A 24,143-nucleotide genomic window follows, 5' to 3' on the forward strand; every position below is an offset into this window, starting at 1 on the left:
ACACCCTTTGTGGTAAGCAAGACTGGCCTTGGACCAGGGTGCTTACCATTTTTAAGTTAACTGTAAATGAGTATAAAACTGTAAAGGAGAAACTTTTGGATTTTTTTTTTTTTTCCGGGTTTTACAACTTGCTTCCATTTTCACACCTTTCCTCTCAGACAGCCATGAGAGGTTTCTTTTTTTTTTTCTTTTTTTTTTTTTGAGAAACTGTTGAAGTCTGAGTCGTGCTAAGTTATAAACCTCAGTTATTATTTGAGGAATGGAAATCTGTTTAATTTGTTCTCATTTTCTCTTGGATTAAAATCAATTGCAGGGATTGTTGCCACTGCTGTTTCTCTGTAAGGGCAGATAAATATTGCACAGTTTTTTCCTCTCTTGTACTTGGGACAAATTTGACTTCAAGAGTGTTTTCCTTTTTGCATTCCATTTCTCCTTTCATATCTTTTCGGACAGCCTCAAATCTTTTCGCCACATGTAAATAACCATAAATTCATTTGAAACAATGTAAGTAAAATGCTACTGTTAACTGTGGGTGCTTGCTTTTCTTTTTTGTTTTGATAACTTGACAGTTAACTCCAACATTGAACGTAGCGGAGTGGCACTATCTAATGTGACACAGTGCAACACACGATTCTTCCATGCAGGGATAAAACGGCATTGCCATGCTGTGCAAACTTAATATGTAACAATTTAAATGTTAAAGGGTGAACATGTTTGACACTTATGATGGTTTTTAAATATCTATTGAAACGCCAGTATTTTATATCAAAAAATCTGAGTGGATTCAACTGTTACACTTGCTCTTTTTGCCAGAGAAATGGGGAGGCCTACATTTGACCTGTTGCCTTATAGAGCTGGTTTCTTTTAGCTGACAAGATACTCTTTTTAATTAGGCAGTGCCTACAGACATTTTCAGACCCTTGTTCAGAGAGGTGTTAGCCCTGAGAACTGATGACTCTGCTACTGTAATCAATGTTTTCTTGCTTTGTCCAATTAAAATGCTAATGCACATAAACCACAGTGTTTGTTTGGCTTTCTCTCGTGCAGGTGGTCTTCTCAGAAACATTCACGAAGCTTTGATTCAGAAACCACTTTCGGAAACATTTGCATGAGAGTATACTGTATATTTGTGTTATATAATTATGTGTTATTTAATAATTTAGTTATTTTAAAACTTTTTGCTGCAAAGATCTCAAGTTGAGTGAGGTGTACGTGTAAATAACGACTAATAACAAAATGTTAGAAAATAAGGGAACATCTTCCAACCTTCTGTCCTCTCGTCATAAAAACAAATAATACAAATCAAATCTTCAGGGAATAAAAGTAATAATATGACTTATCCCTCAATATCAGAAATGTTTTTATAGAAATTGATATTTAACTTTTAAAAAACAGTTTGGATTTGCCCATCACCTCTTATCCTCTGTCCTCCACTTCAATCCTCTTTCCTTCCTCTCTTTGTAAAAATGAAAAACTTGAAACAAATTAAATCTTTAGAAAAAAGTAGCTGAACATATAAATTATGCATCAGAATGAAAAAAGATACAAATGTATATTTACCATTACAAAAGAGAAGGTTAACATTTAACTTTCCCTCCTCTCCTAACTTCATGTGAACCCCCTGGACATGCTGCACCCATCCTATCAACTTCCTGCTCACAGAGCATCACTGGGGTCGAAACACTTGGAGGTTCACGCTGCTTGGTGTTTATGCTGTTGGTTGGAGTGACAGTAGCAGGGCTGCCAGGGACTCAGGTAGGGGAACAGGTGAGGAGCCAATCGAGGAGGCTGGTCCTGTGAACCGGACGATGGTTCGTGAGTTGCTGGCCTGGTAAGAGTTTGGGTTCTGGACGGTGGTGTACGCCATCTGTTGGGTATAAACTTGTTTAATTTTTTTTTTCTTAGCTGCCAGGTACCAAAGGACCCACATTGGGGACCGCTGGCCGATATCATCCTCCTGTTTTTTTTTTTTCACGACTTACATGACTGTCTGTAGTTTGCAATGTGGGGTTTGCGTTCAATTCAAATACTAAACTAACTCATTTCGATCATGCAGTTCTCATCAAGTTTCAAAACCGATAAGTTCAGTCCTCTTGGTCTCAGTGGTATAAGATATATGTTTTTTCAAGAACCTCATATAAAGGCATGCACACATGGTTATTTTCTGGTTTCTTTGGCTATGACTAACACATCCTCATCATATAGATAAGCTCCTTGTTCTTGTGCAGACTCACATGTGGTGGTCACTTCGTACCCTAGGTGGCGCCCTCTGTCCATGTTTACCACGTGGGGCCGTATGGAGTAGGTGGATGACTGCTGCTGTTTAGCACAGTGTCACTCAGACCATCAGTCAGGGTGTCGACATGTTAAATGTCACATGTCTGACACATTGAGGTGTGTTTGTGACAAACCTGTCCATGCTTATTAGTTCACGGTCTTCTCGTCAGTCACCTTTTATAAACTTGTGTGATCTTTTAAGAAAGTCTCTCATCGTGTATAATAAGCACTGTGTAAATGGACTGTGTGGATGTGTTCGTGTCATGTAAGGCTGCGGTTCCAGCTTCCCTTAGTCAGAGTTATTGAGTCTCAGCCGGCTCCGCAGTCTGTCTGGCTGGAATAACAGGCAGCAAGCTGACAGGCTGATAAATGTTTTGTCTCTTCACAGCTGCTCAGCCAGGGCCTGACTGGGCTTTAATGGACGGAGACTCTCTTAGAGATGTCAAGAGAGAGAGAGAGAGAGAGAGAGATATGTCCGGAGATGAGTTAGTGAGGAGATTACAGCTTAAATCAATCAAAGCCGCCATGTTGGCTTTCTCTCTCTGTCCTGAATATCTCTCCTGCTTCCTTTCTCTCATCTTTTCCTTGTTTTTTTATTCCCGGTACTTTTCATGTTTTCTTTTTGAAATTGTGGGAAAGTATTCAAACCTCTTTGCTGCTTAACTCCTGTCACATAAGTTTAATATCTGTTAAATGTTTTTCAGATGCTTGTTTAAGTGCAAACTGATGTCAAACTTCCACACTGGGTTTATTCTCTATATGTTTTTATTTTATTGAACACTTTGCTGGCCAACATACATTTTGTATTGTCATTTATGTCCTTTAATTTTCTGAAGACAATGTTTCTCAGCATTTGTCTTATACAATATGCAACATTTAGTCTTTCATCTTAGTAAATAAATAATAATGAAAGAAAACACATTTTTGCAATTACTTTTTTTTTTTTTTAAATTTTCAAGATCAAGCAAATCATTCAAGCCATTTTTTTTTTTTTTTTACTAAAATGATGATGTAAATGATGTATGCCCCTGCTGTACTTGATTATTCAGACCTTATATTTTGTGATTGTTCTTCTTTGAAGTACTAGTGTTCTCCAACACTTTACACTTCTTTTGTGATACATGCACAATCAAGCAAACAAACAGACATGCAGACACACAAACAATAGATACTCTACTTGCCAATAAACCTGTTTGAAGCTTAAGATAAGCGTTTAGTAGTGTGTTTTAAAGCGAACATTTGTGACTTTTCAAAAATTAAAAATCTAATTCTTCCTCTTTTAAATTAAATAAGTATAATTTACAAAAAATAAATTGTATTGTTGCTCAATTCAATACACACAAAAGTTGTGCTTGGTCTGGTAGGGCCAGTGGTCTATTGTGGCTAATATTAGCTATGTTAGCTCGGGTGTCTTTATGTCTCCCATCCACTTTTGTTACTGTGACAGTGGCTTAGTATTTGACACTACTCAACAGTTGTTTATATTAACTTATACCATTATATTATTTCCTCTTATCCTTAGCACAGGATTCTCAAAAGGGACATTTATTATATATATATCTATATCTATATCTATATATAGATATATATATATATATCTATATATAGATATATAGAGATATATATATAGATATATATATATATCTATATATATATAGATATATATATAGATATATATATCTATATATATATCGATATATATATCGATATATATATCTATATATATATAGATATATATATATCTATATCTATATATATATAGATATAGATATATATATATATATATAAATGTAGGTAAACTGATCTCTACTGCCAACACACCTGCTGCACACAAGCACAAACTGTACATTTAAAATGAACATTATAGACATTTAATTTTAAAGTGTATAAACCGCTTTAGTCCAACTATGTAATCAGAAAATCTTACTAGTTGTGCGCCTTTGTGCATAACCAGCCTACATCCTTTTCAGAGAAGGAGGATGAGCCCCAGTGCCATTCATGTCTTTAGCTTCTGTTGGATGGGGAACTGGATCACAATGTGTTTGTATTCAGGCAACTGACTGAGAACTGCAAAGTGTGCTGAAGTGGAAACGAGAGAGCTGAGGAAGATGTTGAGGGCTTGAGGGACACAAGGTGCCCTGTGAATTGTTTGAGTGAACAGCGTCTGTGTGTGTTTGTCTGTGTTTCCATGCAAGTGACAGTTTGCTGCAGTGGCTGACAGCAAATAAACATGTTCCAGTAATTAACCTTGACAGGCCCAATGTGGTAGCAACAGCAGAAACCTGCTAATGACACAATTAATCCATAATTAAGGCATTCTGTCACACCACACTCACACACATACTCAGTCAATGAACATTGTGTGTGTTTGTGTGTGTGTGTGTGTGTGTGTGTGTGTGTGTGTGTGTGTGTGTGTGTGTGTTGGAGAGATTGGTTCATGTAAAATACATTATGCTCTACAATAAGAGCATTAAAGGCACAGTGTTTGTTCCCTCTTTGCGTCGAGCAAAAAAAACAACAACACAGAAATATTATCAGTATTTAACCACTGTACAGTATATAGAAAAATATACATTTGATGTTTTCTCAACATCGGCTAATTATTATGGACAGCAGACCAGCACAGATGCAGACTTTGAAGAATGTACAATGTTTGCTGAGGATGATGAACTGTGTGCAGTCAAATAATGACCTCTCTCTTATGCAGGCTTAATAAAATGGTTTTCCTTTCCTTTTATTGAAGCCTGGATTGGGACCATCTTTGACAAAATAAACACTTTTTTCAGTACTTTAATTTCTGACCTCTCCAAGCACCAGAAGAAAAATGTTGCCATTGAATGTTTCTGTAAACGTTGAATATCGACATTTTCTGAACCACAAATATGATAAGTTTATAAAAACCTCCCAGTTTAAGTTAAAATAACATAATGTTATTTTAATTGTATAACCGGCCATTCATACAACTGCAGACTTTCTCTCATAACTTGTGTAAATTGTGTTTCACTTCGATTTCACACAGGACACAAATTACAGTTCGCTGAGTTAAAGTCCTGTTTGTCTGACCGACCCATCGCCATCCCGTGTTCCCTTTGTGGACTTTTCTGTTCTCTCGTTATTGTACCAGTAACTTTCTATCATGGCCGCTTCATATGCAGCGTTCTGTGTGCTTCATTCATTGTATTACGTCATACGTCATATGCGGCCTATTATAATATCTTATGTCTCTCTGGTCCCACTTTCTACTGTTTAAGCCCCAAGACTGGATTATATTTGGATGCATCACTGGCATTTCCATCCCTCTTCTGCAGCAATGCCATCTTTTTGTTCCCTTCTCCTTATAGCACCGTTCTGCTGAGTGAACAGTACATCTTAATTTTTTTTAGATTTCCACTGGGTATGGTGAGGTATGAACGCTGACCATGTCTCAGTGAGTTGCACGATTTTCATTATGAGAATAACAAATATAAATGGACACTTCTTTTTAGAAGCTGAAAAAAGTTACATTCCAGTAAATCAGTATTCGTATTCAATGTTCCCTCTAAACTTCACAGTCTGTCTATTTATTGTATTGTTCCATCTGTGTCTTAATGTTGGTATGGGATGGTTCAAAGGTTTTTTGCTATAGAAGATATTAGATATAGCGACTCTACCCTGATTTAGTTTTGACTGAATGTCTGTTCCTGTTTATTATTCTAGCAGAATGTTTACAGCACAACATAAGGACATTTATTAATGCGATACAATACATCCAGTACAAATATTCAAGCTTTGCGTCTCTGATAAGTGCTACACTAGCTTTAAATAAACTAATATGTAGTTCTATAATAAATACAAAAAACAGCAAGGTAATGCTAATTTAATGTAGAAGATTGAAACAACTTCTCTTCATGCAATACATACTGCCAGTGATATTCCACATTGCCATTTTCTTTTACATCGCATCACATAGTTGTAGTCCAGGTTAGATGTAGAACATGGCTCATAGATTTTTGGGTTTGACTTGAAGTCTTTTGAAGGCCAATGTGTAATTTAATAAATGTCAATAACTGATAGTTCCTGTTAATGTTTTGGATATTTATATTTGACAACAATAATATCTTTAAAGGAAGAGCAGTATTGCACTACTCATAACAATGTTCAACGTCATGCTCCTAAAGCGCTACATCCTACATGTCCCATAATGCAACAACTTTCATTTGACTCTCCCTGCCTGGTAAATGTCTTTCAAATGTCGCGAGCTCACTTTGAAAATTCTCAAGTCCAAACCAAGGTAACCCTGAACATGAAATCACTATGACATCATCAGGATTATTTTGTCAGATTTAAAGCTCCTTCAGATCCACAGACGGCATTATGAAACTGTTCTCACAGGCGTTGTTGTACATATCTTACTTAGTGGTTTGGTTTTGTCCAGATCTAGAGGTCTATGAAATGTCTGCTTCCAACAAAAGTAATGGATGTGAATGTGATTCCACTGAGAACTGTTGACAGCTTGTTCTGTGAGTGACTGCAGACGCTGTTTATGCATATACATCTTCAGCTGAATATTTTAAATTAAAATCTGATCCCCTATATTGTACTGGGCTGAATTCAGAAATTTCAGAGGCTGATATCATAAACTATCTGTATTGTGACATAAAAGTGTAATAATACATTATTACATTTTTGTTGTAATTTTGGCAATCTAACCCTAAAAATCCAGATAAAAAACTGAACTTTTTTTTCCGCTGAATGAGGGAGGTGTCATTCCAGGTCTTAAGACTGTCAGGTCTGTTGAGTAAGAAGAGAAGAAAAAATTATAAGACCGGCTGATATCCTGTTTTCATAAAATGCCAAAATTGGCCCAAAATTGAAACTAACCTTTAAATCAGCCCAACTCTTCGCTCCACAAACTTTACTGTGCCAAGTCGTGTTCAGCGCTCTGCCAGCCTGTTTATAACTTTGACAGCTTTATTATGTACTTTGTATACAGCTTCAGCAGCAAGTCAAATTCACGGCATGCTGTATAAATATACATGCAGGTGAGTTTGTGGCTGTCGTTTGACAGTCGTGACTGATTTATAGGCAGTACAGGCAAACAAGACCTGAATAATTCAGCAAGCAAATAAAGATGAAACTGTGCTCTCATGTACACTCAAACTGCTACAACTTCTGCTAAGACATCACACCCTGTGCCGGTCAGGACAGTCATGTGTTTAAAACCTGATATGGCGTGTGAGTCTGTGTTGTGTATCATAGCGTGTGTAGATTTGTTTGTGTCTGAGCAACCGTTTTTATTTGTGTGTGCGGGCTGTTCACACACAAGCTTGTATTTGTGTGTCTGTCAGGGTGTGTCAGGCTCAGCGCTGACAGGTGTGTGTCACCTCATCATTTAAGCTGTCAACGCAGCCGACGGGCAGGAGGAGACGAGACGCCGGTGAAGGACACTGGTTGGCTGTTGCTCAGCCGAAGCCACTTCCTGTACGCACACAGTTTAGTGGGAGTCTTGGAGAAGTCCTATGTAGGACAAAGACAGCCTGCGGCTAACTCCCCCCATTACCACTGTCTGTAACGCTCAAAATGAAAAAAAAAAAAAATCCCCCATCTGACTTGACTCATCGCTCATCACCAGCACACAGGGAGTAAGATAGAGCTCCATGGATCAAAGACTAGATGTCATATCCCCCTTTCCTTCCTTAAATTCATCCAAAATTCTAAAGCAAGGGCTGTAAGTATGTGTGTGTGTGTGCGTGTGTGTGTGTGTGTGTGTGTGTGTGTGTGTGTGTTGGAGGGTCGCAGCTTGCCAAGCTCCTCAACTTGAAGCGTGTGTTTATGTACTTTGTCACTCAGGAAAATGAGATGTGTAAATCCAAATGTCAGAGAAAAAGAAGAGATCTCTGACAGCGCCGAGCATCATGTTCCTTTTTTCCCTGCCTTCTCTTATTTTACTTCTCAGTTTTGGCCCAATGCTGACAGTTTCATGTCTGAGAGAGAGAGAGAGAGACGAGAGAAGATCTGATCACTAGTCGAAAAAAAGAGCAAGAGGAGGGAATGCTGGTGAGATTTTTTAAAAAACACACACGCACACACATGCACGCACGCACACACACACGCACACACACGCACACACACACACACACACACGCACATACAAGCATACAAGCAAGGCCCACATAACAGCCAAGGTCAATGCGGCCTGAATGTCAGTACTTACTAACTACTTACTTCTTATGGTGTGTGTGTGTGTGTGTGTGTGTGTATATGTGTGTGTGTGTGTGTGTGTGTGTGTGTGTGTGTGTGTGTGTGTGTGTGTGTGTGTGTGTGTGTGTGTGGTGGTGGGGGGGTGCTTTAAGAGTACAAACTGAACAGTATTCAGGTAACACAGTAATGGCGGGTCGGATGTGTGTGTGTGTATGTGTGTGTGTGTGTTGGTGTGTGTGTGTGCGTGTGTGTGTGTGTGTGTGTGTGTGTGTGTGTGTGTGTGTGTGCCTGTCGCTAGCGTTCAGTGGCTCTGCCATTCAGTGGTACATACACAGGGTTGACAGCTCCCGCTTAAATGTGTCACTCGACATTACCCATAAAGCACCACCAGAGAGAGAGGGGAAGGGTGGGTGGAGTGGAGGATGAGATGGTAGATATGTGTGTAGATGTGTGCCGGAACGGAAAGGAAACAGAAATACAACAATACTATGACATTAAAATTATGTTTCATGCAGTTGCTAAAAATAAGCAGAAGCTAAAGAAAAAGAATAGTACCCATGGAGTGCTTTACAATATGGAGCAGTGTCTTCATTTTTTTACAACTGGGTCCACACTTTTGTTTTGTGCATGTGCTGTGACTTGGTTAAAGTCAGCAGCGTGGGGCTAATTAGCAGGAGCGCCGGGATAGAAAATTAGCTCAGGTTTTCCCCACTGTCCCTTTATCCTGAGATACTTAACATCTCCATTTACGGCACATTATAGTCATACATAACAAGAGCTGTTGAATATAGACAACCTGAACCAACTCAGTTAGCTCTAACACACCAACACAGATGCACATACATGTGTTCGTGCACATGGGTGATGCAATACACATTCCTGTTGATGGTTTTATTACATATTTAGTACATAAACCTTTAGCACCTGTAGACACATTATATTTAAGTCTATGATGAGGTACATTAAGGATATCATCAAAAGAACATTTTGAAACAGGAGTTACAGTGGAAAAAATAATACACTTCAAATAACACACTAAATTAGTGTTTTATTCCATTTTTCTTTGCTGAAAAAAATTGATCATGAAACTATTTGCCGGTAGTTCTACCACAATGATCAAAACTGCATAACTGCAAAATGTTATCAGATGGAAGTCACAAAATGCTATTGTCCATGTCTGCTGGCAGTGAGTTCTTGCTCTGTTTATGCTTGTTATGGTAAATTGACACATACAGTAGGTTTGTGGCTGTGCAATGCGGTCAGATCAAGCTGGATTATGGGGGTTAAGGGCCACATGTCAAAACATGTCTTTCAGTCCGCCCCGGGCGCCATAACAACAACCCTCATCCCTCGAAAATCCTACCGCCACCATTCTCCTCATGCCACTCAGGCCTATCCGAGGGCACAATCAAGCTCCTCTTAGCTCCGTTTCCTGTTAATGTGCATGCTGACACAACACAACACACACACACACACACACACACACACACACACACACACACACACACACACACACACACACGACTATCCCACTCGCAGACACAAAAGGTAATGTCATATTACAGCTAGTGCCTCCATACATGCACAAACCAGCATGATGATGGTACAGCGTTATGCATGGGTTTGTGTGTGTCATTCAAAAGCTCTCTCACAGTAAATCAATTTTCATTTTTACTTCACTGGGTCATTTTAATTGTCTTCTGCATTTTTTGGGAAATTAGATTGTGTTTCTCACTCGATAAAACACAGACTAACATCTTGCTTTTGTCTTTAGTGAGAAATGTTTCAAGTTTTCATGCCCAGGTCAAACTCTGACTCTGCGGTGGTCATGTGTATTTATCGACTCAAGCTTTGATAGGAACCAATTTTTGTCATCTTCGCCGCAAAACCTGTCCGTCTCCGTCCAAGAAGTGCTTGAAAATAGTTTCCAGCATCTTGAGAGACTTAATAATAACTGATATAAAAAAGAAGTAAGCACGGTTTGCTACCCTACTTTGCGGCTCGCTCGTGACGGACAATCTGATGCGCAGACACACTAGTCCTCTGTAAATGGTAAAGGAATATATCGCCTATTTAAGCATTTGAAAAACCTGCAGGTACACACTAATATTGGTGGAAAAGAGGTCGTCAAGTACAGGGTAGATAAGAGAATTTGTGACAGCCATTTTTTCTTCAAATGCTCTCACTTTGTCTTTCCTATTCTCTCTCAAGTTTAGCTTGGCAACTCATTTCAGCCCCCCAGGCAACAACACTGCAGACGCCACCAGACACCCGATTTGATCCACTCCAGGGGAAGGATTACTTTGCATATTCTTTTTACTTTGCTGAACTACTGTTTTGGCTTTGCAGCAGTCATTATAAAAATCTGTATTCTATCCAAGGCTGCGAAGTCTCATAAGGGGACCAGAGTGAAGTTTTGATCCTTGATCACATGAATCACAAACACAGTATGTTGTAGAAGCAGGTGGTGTAAGGGGACATGTTTGTACTTGGGTAGCTTAATAGGTGAAGCTGAAGGTCAGTGGGCAGAACACGTGACTGTCAGGAGATGAACACAAGGGCCCGACGTTAAAAATATATGTGCACATAGTGCAGGTAGGATATTATGTTTCAAACTCACATCATGTTCTTGATTTCACAGAAAAAAAGTGGTACTTTAAGAGGCAACATGTCAGCTTCCATCATGAGAGACCCAGACAGACAGACAAGAAGACGAGGACTAGCTGAAGGAGATAAAAGTGATGGACGGCATGTTAAGTGGATATTTTACTCTAGTGTAACTGTGTCGTGACAGGGAGGATTATGATGTGACACACAGCTGCCTGGTGGGCCTAAAGCCATTGACTGACACACTTCGGTGATATTTGTAAAGGCTCTACCAATGGAAGTCAGATAAGTCAATCAGGCTGAGTGAACCAACATGCGTCTGACTTTGTCGGCAATGAATTTTACATGAACCCACCATCACAGTGCAGCGTTTGCCCAGGGGTAGGTCTGGTAGTAGTGGAGTGGGGCACAGCTGTGGCTTTTATTGAAATCTGATTGGCTGGTTATTGGCATGTTGTATGATATTATCACTGATGAAGAAGAAGAAGAAGAAGAAGAAGAAGAAGAAGAAGAAGAAGAAGAAGAAGAAGAAGAAGAAGAAGAAGAAGAAGAAGAAGAAGAAGAGGAAGAAGAAGAAGAAGAAGAAGAAGAAGAAGAAGAAGAAGAAGAAAAAATTATCCTTTATTAATCCCCTCTGTGTTGACCCCATCCACAGTAATGTAGGAGCTGTGTGCTGCCGTTGTTGTACATGTTTGAGTACATGTATATGTGAAATATAGGCAAACTTAAATCAAATGATGATTATTGAAAGCATTCTGTGCCTCTATTCATTTCAAGCATTTATGTATTTTCATTCAAAAAAGCTTGTGAATAATTATGTTTTGATGAATGATGAATCAAGCATGATATCATAATTTTTTGTGTAAGTGTAGATGTGTGTGTGTGTGTGTTGTGTGTGTGTGTGTGTGTTTGTAAGTGTGTGTGTATGTGTGCTATCAAAACAGAAACAACAGTTATCTCAGGTTGTTTGCATGTTTTAATTTTGGTTTGATCTCTAGCATGCTATGTTTGGGTGTAAAGTGCAGTCAAGTGTTTGGCCAGTCACAAGACCACACACACTCTCGCTCACACACACACACACACACACACACACACACACACACACACACACACACACACACACACACACTCGTTGGGCTAAGATCAGATGAGACACACAGATGGCAAAGACAACAGGGCTGATTGCCTTTGAGTGGTATATGAAGTCGAGTCTACGTGTGATCTCTCACAAACTCAACACATTCTCAGTCTGTCTTATATTCATACCACATATGTCTAAACTCTCTCTCCTGCTTTCCACTATCCGATCCACCCTGTTTCTCCGTCCCAATCCTCATTTCTTCCTCCTTCTCCCTCCTCCTCATCTCTCCCCGGCGTTAATGTGGGAGTGATTGAGGAGGGCTGTATGAGCAGGCTGACAGAGCTCATCTCTGGCCCATGATGCATGGCTTCCCTGGGCCTCCCCGCTGCCCCATTACACCCTGATTAATTGGCCCTGCTTAAGTCAATAACTCATCCGTTAAAAAACAAAAAGCTCCAGTGGAGAGAAGGAGGAGGAGGAGATGGGGAGTGAAGGACATAAGAGAAGCAAGCAAGCGCAGAGAGAGAAAGAGGAAGAAGGAAGAAAGACAACGGAGTAATTGAATGAAGTGAGAGCAGCTGAAAATGGTTTACAGTTATTAACAACAGCTCTTTGCAAGAGCATTTTTTTTACACATTTGTATTTATAAATAATAAAGCGTTTCTAAGTGTAGTACTCTAATGGAAATCTATTTTTTAAATTAACCCGTTGACGAGCACCATAACCCTGTTTAAACCAGGGACGAGGGGCCAACTTTTAATGTTGCGTTTACAAACAGCACCGTGTTTTGCTCGTTATCTATGGTGCACCATATTGACTTTCTGTCTACATCTCCATGTCTTTATAGAAGCACTATTGTACGTGTGATTTCTGCCAGTCTGCTACACACACACACAACACACCCTTTCCATCCAGCTGCAGACGATAGATCACAGCCCTGGAAAGCAGATTACACCTAATCACCAAACACACTTAGATCACTGTTCTGATCAAATAACAGCTCAGCTGTAATGTCAACACACACACACACACACACACACACACACACACACACACACACACACACACACACACACACACACACACACAGATATCCTCTTGCTGAGCGATGGATCTGAGAGCAGAGCCTCTGTTATCTTTGTTATGGTTTGGAGAGCTGACATGTTTGACAGCAGTGAATGTAAGTAGCGGTGTTATGACATGTCTGGGCGACCGTGAAGAAGGCCGATGCTCTAGGCCCAGGCCCGGGCCGCTCTTCATGCCGGCCCTGACATGACAGAGATAAGAGTGAATAAACACAATGAACTGCACTGATCTCCTCAATTGTCTGTGCACTGAAGAGGCTTTTGTTTCGGGACATCTCTGGATTTATTGGCTTGTTAAGTGTGTCTTTCTGTGTGAGTCCCTGTGTGTGTATTACAAGAGAGCGACAAAAGACCGTGAAAGTAGGGGAAAAGAGAAGGATTGAACAAGTTAGTTAGTCATCTTTCCATCTCCCCCATGTACAATCATCAACATCTTTTAATCTTCACCCTCCAGCAGATAACACAGACAGCCTGGCTCCTTCCTGCCCAGCACACAGATATGGCTTATATCACACACACACACACACTCCCTCTCTCTCTCTCTCTCTCTCTCTCTCTCTCTCTCTCTCTCCCTCTCTCTCTCTCTCTCTCTCTCTCTCTCTCTCTCTCTCTCTCTCTCTCTCTCTCTCTCGCTCTCTCTCACTCTCTTTTTCTCACACACACACACTTACAGAGTCAGAGCGGCGCTGTCACGGCACACATATGAGCCTCGCCTGGCCTCTGAGGAAACACGGCCCTGCTCCAGTCATAAATAATAATGGGATTGGCTACATGACATGTTGAGTGATGGGGCCCCTCTCAGAACTCATTTACATGGCTTTGTGTAGCAATCATCGGCCCCCTAATGTAGCGCTAAGCAAATGAGCCTTTCGGAATATTGTGCAATTTATCGCAAGTCAACTGGCACCAGGCAGGCGTCTATAAATCACGCTCGAACACATGCCCCCAATGACAGCTAAATCAACATGGAGTAATTGCTTTGAAATGTGGAGGAAGCGAACAGGCAGGCCGGACAAAGCGGTGTGGTGGTGACGGTGGTTTTGTGTTGATAACCTCAGTGTGACTCTGGAAATTTAACATACAGATGTTTTGGAGAATTGTAGGAATAATAAGTGGAGGCCTGCCCAGCAGCTCGAACCAATTTGACTAGAAAAGGGTTTGAGTGCTCCAACTGACCAGCAGAGGGAGTGACAGCTGACTGGAGAACAGTTACCACACACAGACACACACAGACACAGACACACACGCACACACACTTGTGGATTATTCAGTGAATGGCCGTCAGCTGCTGTGAATGAGTGCGGGCAGGAGGAGGGGCTGTTTGAAGCTGTCAGCACCTAGAGGTACTGGTGTGCATGTGTACGCGTGCATGTGCGTGTGTGTGTGTATGTGTGTGTGTGTGTGCTTATGTGTGTGTGTGAGCAAACACAATCCTGTCCATCAGTGTCCATTACCCTGACAGCAAGTGAGATTAATGGCCACAGGGTCAAAGAGAGCCACACTACCCCACCCATTGTGAACACACTCATACAAACACACAAACAGAGTTACATGAGCGCACACACAAATACACACTTTGAATGCACGACCAAATACACACAACTGTACATAAAGGGGAATAAAACGACCTACAATGACAGAAATTGAAAAAAGCCTAAGTGAAAAAAATCCATCTATATATAAATCCATATAAATCCATGTATGTGTGTGTATATATATATATATATATGTATATATATATATATATATATATATATATATATATATATATATATATAAATATATATATATATATTTGCTAACTATAACTATATATATATATGTATATATATATATATATATATATATATATATATATATATATATATATATAAATATATATATATATATATATAGTTATGTCGAGGTATTAGCATGTTTTTTGAGCTGTGTCAGTATAACTGATTGCATCCATTCATAATGTATATTTAAACATAAAGCTGAAACGTGATACTGTTGGAACAGCTGATGGCTTCTTGGCCAGTCTAATTTTTAAAGGAAGTCCCTTAGAACAAAGCGCCTTAACATGGCTGTCATTAATAACGTTGGACGCTCAGCGATCTTAACACCATTTGCATAATGAGCTGGAGCTGATAAGCCACTCATCAGAGCTAATGGAGTGGCTTTCATTAATTAAAACATCTCATTCCCACTGCTGCCTTCATTACTACACCAGATGGTTGTCATTACATTGCTGTTTGTCAGTCAAAGACGTGACATCACGCCACAAATGGTTAGTTAATATTACTAACAGAGCAGGGGAAGTAATACATGTGTGAATTAGTTTTGGGACATATTCCCCCCGCAGCAAAGTTAGATTAGATCAGCTGGGAAAGATTTTGCAGGATGTCATAGTGGCTCCGACCACCGTGAACACTCTCTGCAGGCCCAGTGGGCGGACATAAGAACATCCCATGAGTCTGGCAAATAATCCACTTCATAACTACTCACACCTGACCTTTAATAGGCAATATCTTTATATTTGCAGCGGCTGCCCCTTATAATGTCATTAGAGCATTTTAAACTGTTCGGACCCTGCATCCACTGTGGTGAACATCACAAGGGTTTTGGTTTTAGTCAATAAAGGCAATGGTTTTAATGTCTTCTGACAAGCAACTGTGTTGACTCAACTAAAGCTAATTTTAACCAATTATTGTATTTTGCTCACAAGTTGCAAGGTGAAAGAGTAACTTGTTTAACCTTGTGAAAAAACACTTGTGAAACTAGTAAGAGGCTCATACAATATATGTCACTGGTTTGTTGGTCTACGATAGAACACAGTAGAGAAAAAAAGAATAATTCCAGGATGATTTTCCTCTTTTTAATGATGCATATCTTTGTTTTCTTAGCACTACGTGTTAACAGTATCTCTGCAAAGTTGGACTTTGATTAAGTGAAGTTAAATATGTTTTGTAATTCATTTGGTGCACATTTTATGTACCGTAGGTTTAGGTCTGCTGAAAGCCAAAATTTGGCGCAATTAGCAAATTCTGTAGGTCGTAAGCTTTCCAGAAAAGTGTGCTAATCATTTGTGACATCAAGCTAGGGATACGAATATTGTTGTTTTTCATTACTTGGGGAGTTCTCTTCAGTTGCTTTTGAGTCCTCCTTAGTCATATTCATGATTTATTACAATATTTATGGTTGAATTGTGTTATACACATGTAAAACTGACTTATTTGCTCTGTATGCTTGTAAGGCCAAGCTTTGCAGGTTTCTTTTGTTGCTGTATGACATCAGTGGCTTTGGTATCGATTCATGGCAGTACGAGGACTTGGAGAGTGAAGAAGAGCTCCTGATGAAGAATTCAGCCCCCATTTTGAGGGGCACTGGGGTTGGCAGAAGACCAGCAGACAGGAAGTAGAGTGAGAATGTTTTTGACCACATAAATTAATAAAATATGAAATTATATCGCTAAGGCTGCGCCCTTTGAGGAGACTACTGGCAGCTTCTGAGACGTGAACTGAACAAAGGTAATGGACGATTATATCTCTACCCTTTTTTCACAAGCCACACATCCTAAGAACATTCATGATCGCCACGAGACAGGAAGTATACACTATTTAAAACCACTGATGGAGTTTACTTCTCTAATTTAGTTTCATAATAATTCACTTTTAGCGTAAACAGCTACAGATCTTCTTGATGTTTTCTTTTCATTTCACAGTCATAGCAAAAATAACAAAATCTAAAAAGGTGCCGTTGCCAAGAGACACTAAACTTTCACGCCAAACAGGGCAGAGTTTGTCCTTGATGTGAACCCCTAAACTTCATCTGGGTTGACTTAATCCAATTCAGACCTCTCAGTCCTATATATGTTCTACTTTGCTAGTTACAGGAGTGACAACAGTATCATATTTAACAAGGGGCACACAGAAAAGAGTGTATGTCCTTTTCATTTAGAGCTGTAAACTGAAACTACGAGCTTTACTCAGGCAGTTTCAAACCAAATGTTGCTCTTTTTCAAGTACACCTCGTGGCATCAAGGTTCAGCGTGTGGTTGCACTTAGTTTAATTATGGAGTTGAGTGTGGCAGTACATGTATGAACCGGATTGTGCCATTTTTCTTCTCAGAGTTAGATTAGATATGAAGGTTGTGGTTGTGGTGTCCAGGTTCAGCCAAGGTTTTGCATGCATGGGTTGTGTGATTATGACATTTTGAGTACAGGTTGCACCTCATTTCCTCTCTGTCGTTCATCCACTTGGCTTTCACTCCTCAATGTATTATATTTTTTTCAAATGGATAAGAGGAGCAATACGATGACCTAAATCTAAAGTGTGTATTGACTGTGAGACTGGAGCAGCCAAGTCTGAGTTTTCCAACATCTTTATATCACACACAGGATATTCGATGCATCTCATGAATTTCAATAAACTGTAATTCAAGTTGCTGAGTAATTTTATCAGCAGTGGGAGAAATACTGAACTATTTGACTCACAAATATTACCTGTTACTGCAATTGAATAAACATTTCTGGATGATTTGGTTGGAAAGACAAAACTACTTATTATTGATTACCGTGGTTCAATAGAGAAGCTGCAGTAATGAAAAAATAAAAGGTTATTTCAAAATTTGATAAACATTAGAAATTAAGTTTTCCATATTGGTGCCAATCCAATCCAGGTACATCTCGAGTTAAGGTCAACAGGTTAGATTAGTGTGGTGACAGACCAGATCAACAACCATTGAATGGAAACTTTTTCAGTCAGTCCTGGTCGCCAAGGTATGAATGACTTGTGACAGTTTTGAGTCATAGTGACTACTACTGAAAGGATTGCCATGGCATTTGGGACAAAGAATCCTTATCCCTGGATGAATTGTAATAATTGTCGATTATGTCATCAATTTGGTTAATTAAGTACCTGAAAAACGAATGACATTCACATTATCCTCAGCTGTACTTCGTGTTAAGTCCTAAATAAAAAATGTTCTCATTCTTACATGCTATGGTGAGCATGGTGAACATTAAATATGCTAAACATCAGCATGCTAGCACTGTCACTGTGGGCATGTTAGCATTAGCATTTAGCTCAAAGGAGCCTTATCGTTCTTAAAAGTGAATTGAAGTGAAGTGTGGAAGTACCTTAAATGCTGGTCCTATTTAGAAAAAGACAATAAAACAGGATATCCGATGCATCCCCTTGTGTTTAAACACAGAGCTGTCCTTTTTTTCTCAAGGTATCTTGGACAGAACAGATACAATATAAAATAAGTTGCTGACAGGGATCAAACTATGTCACTTAATTCCTAGATGAGTCTCTGTAACCAGCAGGCCTTGAAGCTCACTTGTGCCATCATGCAGTGGAAAGACAGCTGATGAAGGCTGGGTGGTCTGTGCCTGCAGGCTGTCTAACCCATGACTCTTCAGAGACCATTCAATTTTAGCCCGTAGGACAAGGAAAGAAAAAGAGGAATGTGTGCAGGTCTGTGTGAGGAAGAGAGATGGGAGACCGGGGGCAAGGGGGAGGTGGGGGAACTTAGATTGGGACAACATTATCTTCTCAGCCTCACCTGGTAATTGTGCCTCGTTCTGTTCAATCTAACCGTCCATTCCACTTAGTCTCTCTATGGCCGCACGCACGCACGCACGCACGCACGCACGCACGCACGCACGCACGCACGCCAAAGCACGCACACACTGGTCAAATTAATATATGTCATAGATATTCAGGACAGAACACACACACAATTGCACACTCATGAGCCACACTCACATAATCCACAATACAATAAACGCAAACAATATACACCTACAGGAACACACTCATCGCTCTTAAGCTGGGCAGAGTGGATGAAACTCTCCTCATAACCTACCCTCTCAAAACGCAAACACACGCACACGCACACACACACACACACACACACACACACACACACACACACACACACACACACACACACGCACACACACACACTCTAGTCACTTTGCCTCAGACCACTGCGTCTGCTCTCTGGCTCACTGCTCAGAGGATGAGGGGCTCCAATTAGCTGGTGCTGGCTCTCTACTCGCCCTCATTTCTTTCATTCTCTCAGCTCCCCTCCCCCTCTTTCTCGTGCTCACTCCCTCCGATCGCCCGGCTCTGCTGTCACAGCTAATCGAGGCGCTACCACCTCCCACCGTCACAGACAGGCCTTGTCACTGCCGCTCGACAAAGGTCAGAGCCTGGCAATTAAAGCTACCCACTGCAGGGGTTGAGGGGACGGACAGTAGCAGCACTGCACTAACCTCTCATGATGATAACCAACAGGATTAGCTATGGGGGGCTGAGAGCTTGACACGCACACACAAACACGAATAAGCAGCTACCCTCTTGGAATGCCTAAAAACGATTCACCCACGGATAACTTTTACAGCAATGGTACCATAGATGGTAAACGATTCAACCTGGGGATGAAACTCGCAGGTTGAGCTTGATTTTATGAGAAGTGGACGTAGATATAGACGTAGTCGATGGGATGTCACCCATTGGTTTGTGGACCACAGTTTTGAAGCCTTTCAGTTCAGCATTTTGGCTGTCGTCATCTAACCAGAATGTTAAAACACACTGTGAAAGCATTAAAGGTGTAAGACATGACAACGTTGTAGTAGAAACCTGTACAAGGTAGCCACGACCTAAATATATATCCTTCTTTAGGGTCTATTTTGCTCAAAATTAACATCCTGTTGAAACCACAAACTCACGTTTTCGATGAGGTAAGTAATGTGGAGTCGCACCCTGCTGGCCATGAGAAAGAATGCAAGTTCAAAACCACTTCGACATTGGCTTTACGTTTAGACCCGGAGGTTTACTGCCTGATAAGCACTCACATCCCTGAGGTCAGAGGTCAATAGATACAGACACTAAAATACACACACTTCTTGCCATCTCCACATTAGTGTGATGCAAACGTCCTCATCAACATGAACGTGACAGAGCAGACCTTGTCTCATTCCTCTGTTTAACAGTCTGCCTGGCTCTGTCCTTGTGCTCCTCCGGTCTCCTCTCCTCCCTCCCCTCTCCCTCGTGCTTCTCCCCTCCCGTCTCTCCCTTCAGCGCTCCTTCACTTCCAGCTAGACTAATCTGTGCCATCGGCCCCTCCTCTGCCATCCGTCAGAGCCCTCACATTGTTTTGACGTCTAGTTAATTCTGGCCCCGATGATTTATCAAACTCTTATTACGGCCCGCTGAAAGCCTCATTTATTGTCCTGATGTATGGTAATGATAGCCCCGCGCCACCGCCTGCCCTGAATCTTAACCAACGCACTTTTGTCCTCTCCTCTCATCTTTTCCCGTCTCTTCGGATCCCCCTTTCTTTCTCTCTCTGTATATCACTTCTGTGCTGTTGTCTTATCCTCAGTGGTTTTGCTTCATTTTCTCTTTGGCTCTATACTCTCCCTTTGTGTGTTTCTGTCTAACTCTCCATTGAATTCTCTCTCTCTTTCTTCATCCCCCCCCTCCACCCCTCCCACTATCTTTTGCTATTCTTTCCACTTCTGAGCTATTCCATCAATGCCTCTTTTAATCTCCCGTGATATTGAGAAGTCGGTCGTCTCCTGTTCCGTCTCATTCCACCTGTCTGTCCTGTTTTAAAATGAAAAGCCTTGATGCTGCCTGGGACCAAATTGGAACACAGCCAAAGACGCTAAATATCACTGTCACAGGCCTTTCTCTACCTGATACAGACAATCCACCTCAGCCGACACACACGTCAGACCCATGGCCATTGAAAAAAGTATCTCGCTACCCCTGAGAATAGACGTTTTACTCGGCAGCAGATCATCAAATATCGCCGATCTAGAATTACCCCCGCGGCCCTGACACAAAAACAAAACACTCCTGCTGAATAATTCAGACTGCGGCAGGATCTTAGGGGCATTAGCCGTCGATGGAGTGCAATAAAAGCTGGTGAGAAATCAATGGAGCGAGACTATACCCATTGTCCACGAAGCAAGATCCATCCCTAATGTGTCTGCAGTCATTTAAGTTGAAAGCTGTGTATTTGTTATGCTGATAGTTGATGTCTTCCTCTGTGTTGCTCTAGCTATCGGTTTCTATTGTGAAAATATACGTTCAAAACTACGATGAAAAAAGAAAAACGACTTTGAAAAGTTTGGTTCATCATCTTTCAAGCCATAGTTTCTGCAAATACCTACACCAGCTAAAATTGATGAATGACGCTATAAGTGTAATTCTATCCACCTGTTCTTATGCGCTAAACACAGACAATTTGAAGAAACTCAAAGTAATAATGTTTATTCTTGGCTATGGTGCATACGTGTATTGGATGGGAACCTGGAGAAAAGTGAGATCATCAAAAAGTCTAGTATTTTTTTATTGAATTCCTGGACAAATTGATTGAAAAAACCCCCAGAAAACATTGGTTTGGATTGAGATGCTGTACAAACATAAGAGGATATACACAATAGTCTAAACATTCATTTCAATATCAGAAGAGACCATCTTTGCTGCGTCTGTGGTAATTCCCGCTACAGTCGGTGTCTCCAGGACCACATCTTGCCTCAGAGGGTGAACACCAGCATCCCGTCTTGTAAAAATGCCACCGTTCTTCATTCAGTACTCTTTTTGCTGGAACAGTCTTATTGGTCTGCTGCGACCTGTAGTTTATGTTGGCTAATGCCAGCAAACGTTAGCCTGCCATCACTGACATATTGCATCCTCTCCACTTCACTGCTTTGTCTCTGTGTGGTCTCTTTCTCTGCTCTTAGTCAGATCTCCTAATGATGATGTCTTTGAAGCAGCTGACTGAAGAGCATCTTAGAACATAAAGGGAAATTCAATGTGCAATTATCTTGTAATTGATTCAGCGAAGGTTACAAAGTCAAGCTGTCGAAGTCAAATCAGTACAGTGAGCTAAAATGTATCGTCCTTTAAAAGCTTTTACACCCTCATTATTTCCTGGGTGTAGGTTGTTGTGCCAATGCATATGGAAGTAACTGTGAGGAAAGGCGCTTAGTAAATGACAATTCCTAGTGAGAAGATTTCCGTACATCCAGCGAAGGCACTCAGACAAATGCTCAGGTGACTAAACAAGAATGTTTAAGGTGCTAACAAGTGTTTTTACGTTAGCAAAGGTTGTGGATGGGAACAATAGTGCCGCTTTGTTCTTGGTTTCTTTAGACTTGATAATACAATCTCTGACTCACTGAAAGTTATCTTTACTTTAGACATGTGCCATCGACCGATACAGGCTGCCAGTCTCTCTGGATGCTGTTTACAGGATGGAAATTCTTGTTATTTTAAATATTTAAAATATGCAGCGCTTTTTTGCAAGACTGTGTACGTAGGAAATGTCATTTACTTATATTGCCAAAATTAGTAAAACATATTCAATGTATAAAACAGTGTGCTCTCATCTTTCCTACCACCCTCTTTGGGGCCACCAGTGTCCTCACCCAACCCTGCCGCCCCCTGCGCTGTCACCGGGGGGCTTTACATTCTTTATTGGCCTTTAACATTACCTTACTGTCTCCGAGCATCTCATTGAAATAGAAGCTAATGAAGACTGAAGGAAAGCCACGCACTGCGGCCCACTACAACGCGAAACACATGTGGCCTCAGTGGCCGCTGCAGGTGTGTTTGTGTGCGTGTGTGTGTGTACACGCGCGTCAGTCCTGATCATACTTGTGCATGAGAGCAGGCATTACTACAATCGTGAGCACATAGTCTTATGTGTGTGTTTCTGTGTGTGTGTGTGTGGGTGTGTGTGTCCAGGAAGTTAGGATTGCTGCTGATGTTAATGGCTCCTGACAAACTGGCGAGAGGGACTAACAGGGAAATTGAGATTATATCGGCAGACATGAAGACATGCCAGAGACTCTCTCTCTCTCTCTCTCTCTCTCTCTCTCTCTCTCTCTCTTTCTCTCTCTCTCTCTCTCTCACACACACACACACACACACACACACACACACACACACACACACACACACACACTACCACGCACTGCTGTGTCTTTTTTTCTTTCTCCTCCCACTCTGTCCCTCTTGAAGGACGTGTAGTGAGTGAGGTCAGGCATTAGTACTGTTATCTGATGACTGTGTGAGTGTGTGGATAGATGTGCGTGTGTGTGTGTGTGTGTGTGTGTGCGTGTGTGTGTGTATGTATGTGTGTGTGTGGGGATGTTGGTCAGGCCATCTATCAGCCAGCTGTCTGCCAGGACTCTCCATTAGGCCTTGGACCTGAGTGATGGCTCTGCCGGTCCTCCACTCACCGCGCCACACGCCCATATATCACTCATGCACACAAACACACATGCACACACACACACACACACACACACACACACACACACACACACACACGCACAAACACGCTCACACACTGACACCTTCACTCACACTCACGCAGGAGCTGCCGGTAGAGCTGTAGTCAGATGTGACTGCACTATGACTTCATTAAAGAATATGTATTGTGCCATTAGGTGGCTGGGGGGGTCACCTTTAGTGTCTCAGCTAGCCTAACACACAATTCCCCTTTACACGTGAAATCCAATCATCTCTCTTGCTCTCTTTTTCTGTCTCTATCGCTTCCCCCCCTCTCCTCTAATGCATCCATCACCCGGTCGCTCTGCTCGCCTTGACCTAATTAAGGAAGAGACACCTGATCTTTCACCTCTCAAATGATGTCACTCGCTGGCTACTTTATCAACATCACCTGAACCTCCCCCACCCCTCCTTTTCCCCTTCTTTTTCATCCGCTGTCTATCACTTTCTTAGCCCCCCCCCCCCCCACTATCTTTTCTTCACCCTTTTCCCTTCTCTCTCCCGCCCTCGCCCTGCCATCCATTCATCTAACACCCTGCAATCGTCTCTCTCACCTTGCCGTCCTCCTCCTCCACTACTCCACTTCTCATCTCTCCTCTCCTCAGCTCCTT

The sequence above is a fragment of the Clinocottus analis genome, unplaced genomic scaffold (genome assembly GCF_023055335.1).
Source record: "Clinocottus analis isolate CAN_PGR_092001 unplaced genomic scaffold, fCliAna1.0.p SCAF_7, whole genome shotgun sequence".
Lineage (NCBI taxonomy): Eukaryota > Metazoa > Chordata > Actinopteri > Perciformes > Cottidae > Clinocottus > Clinocottus analis.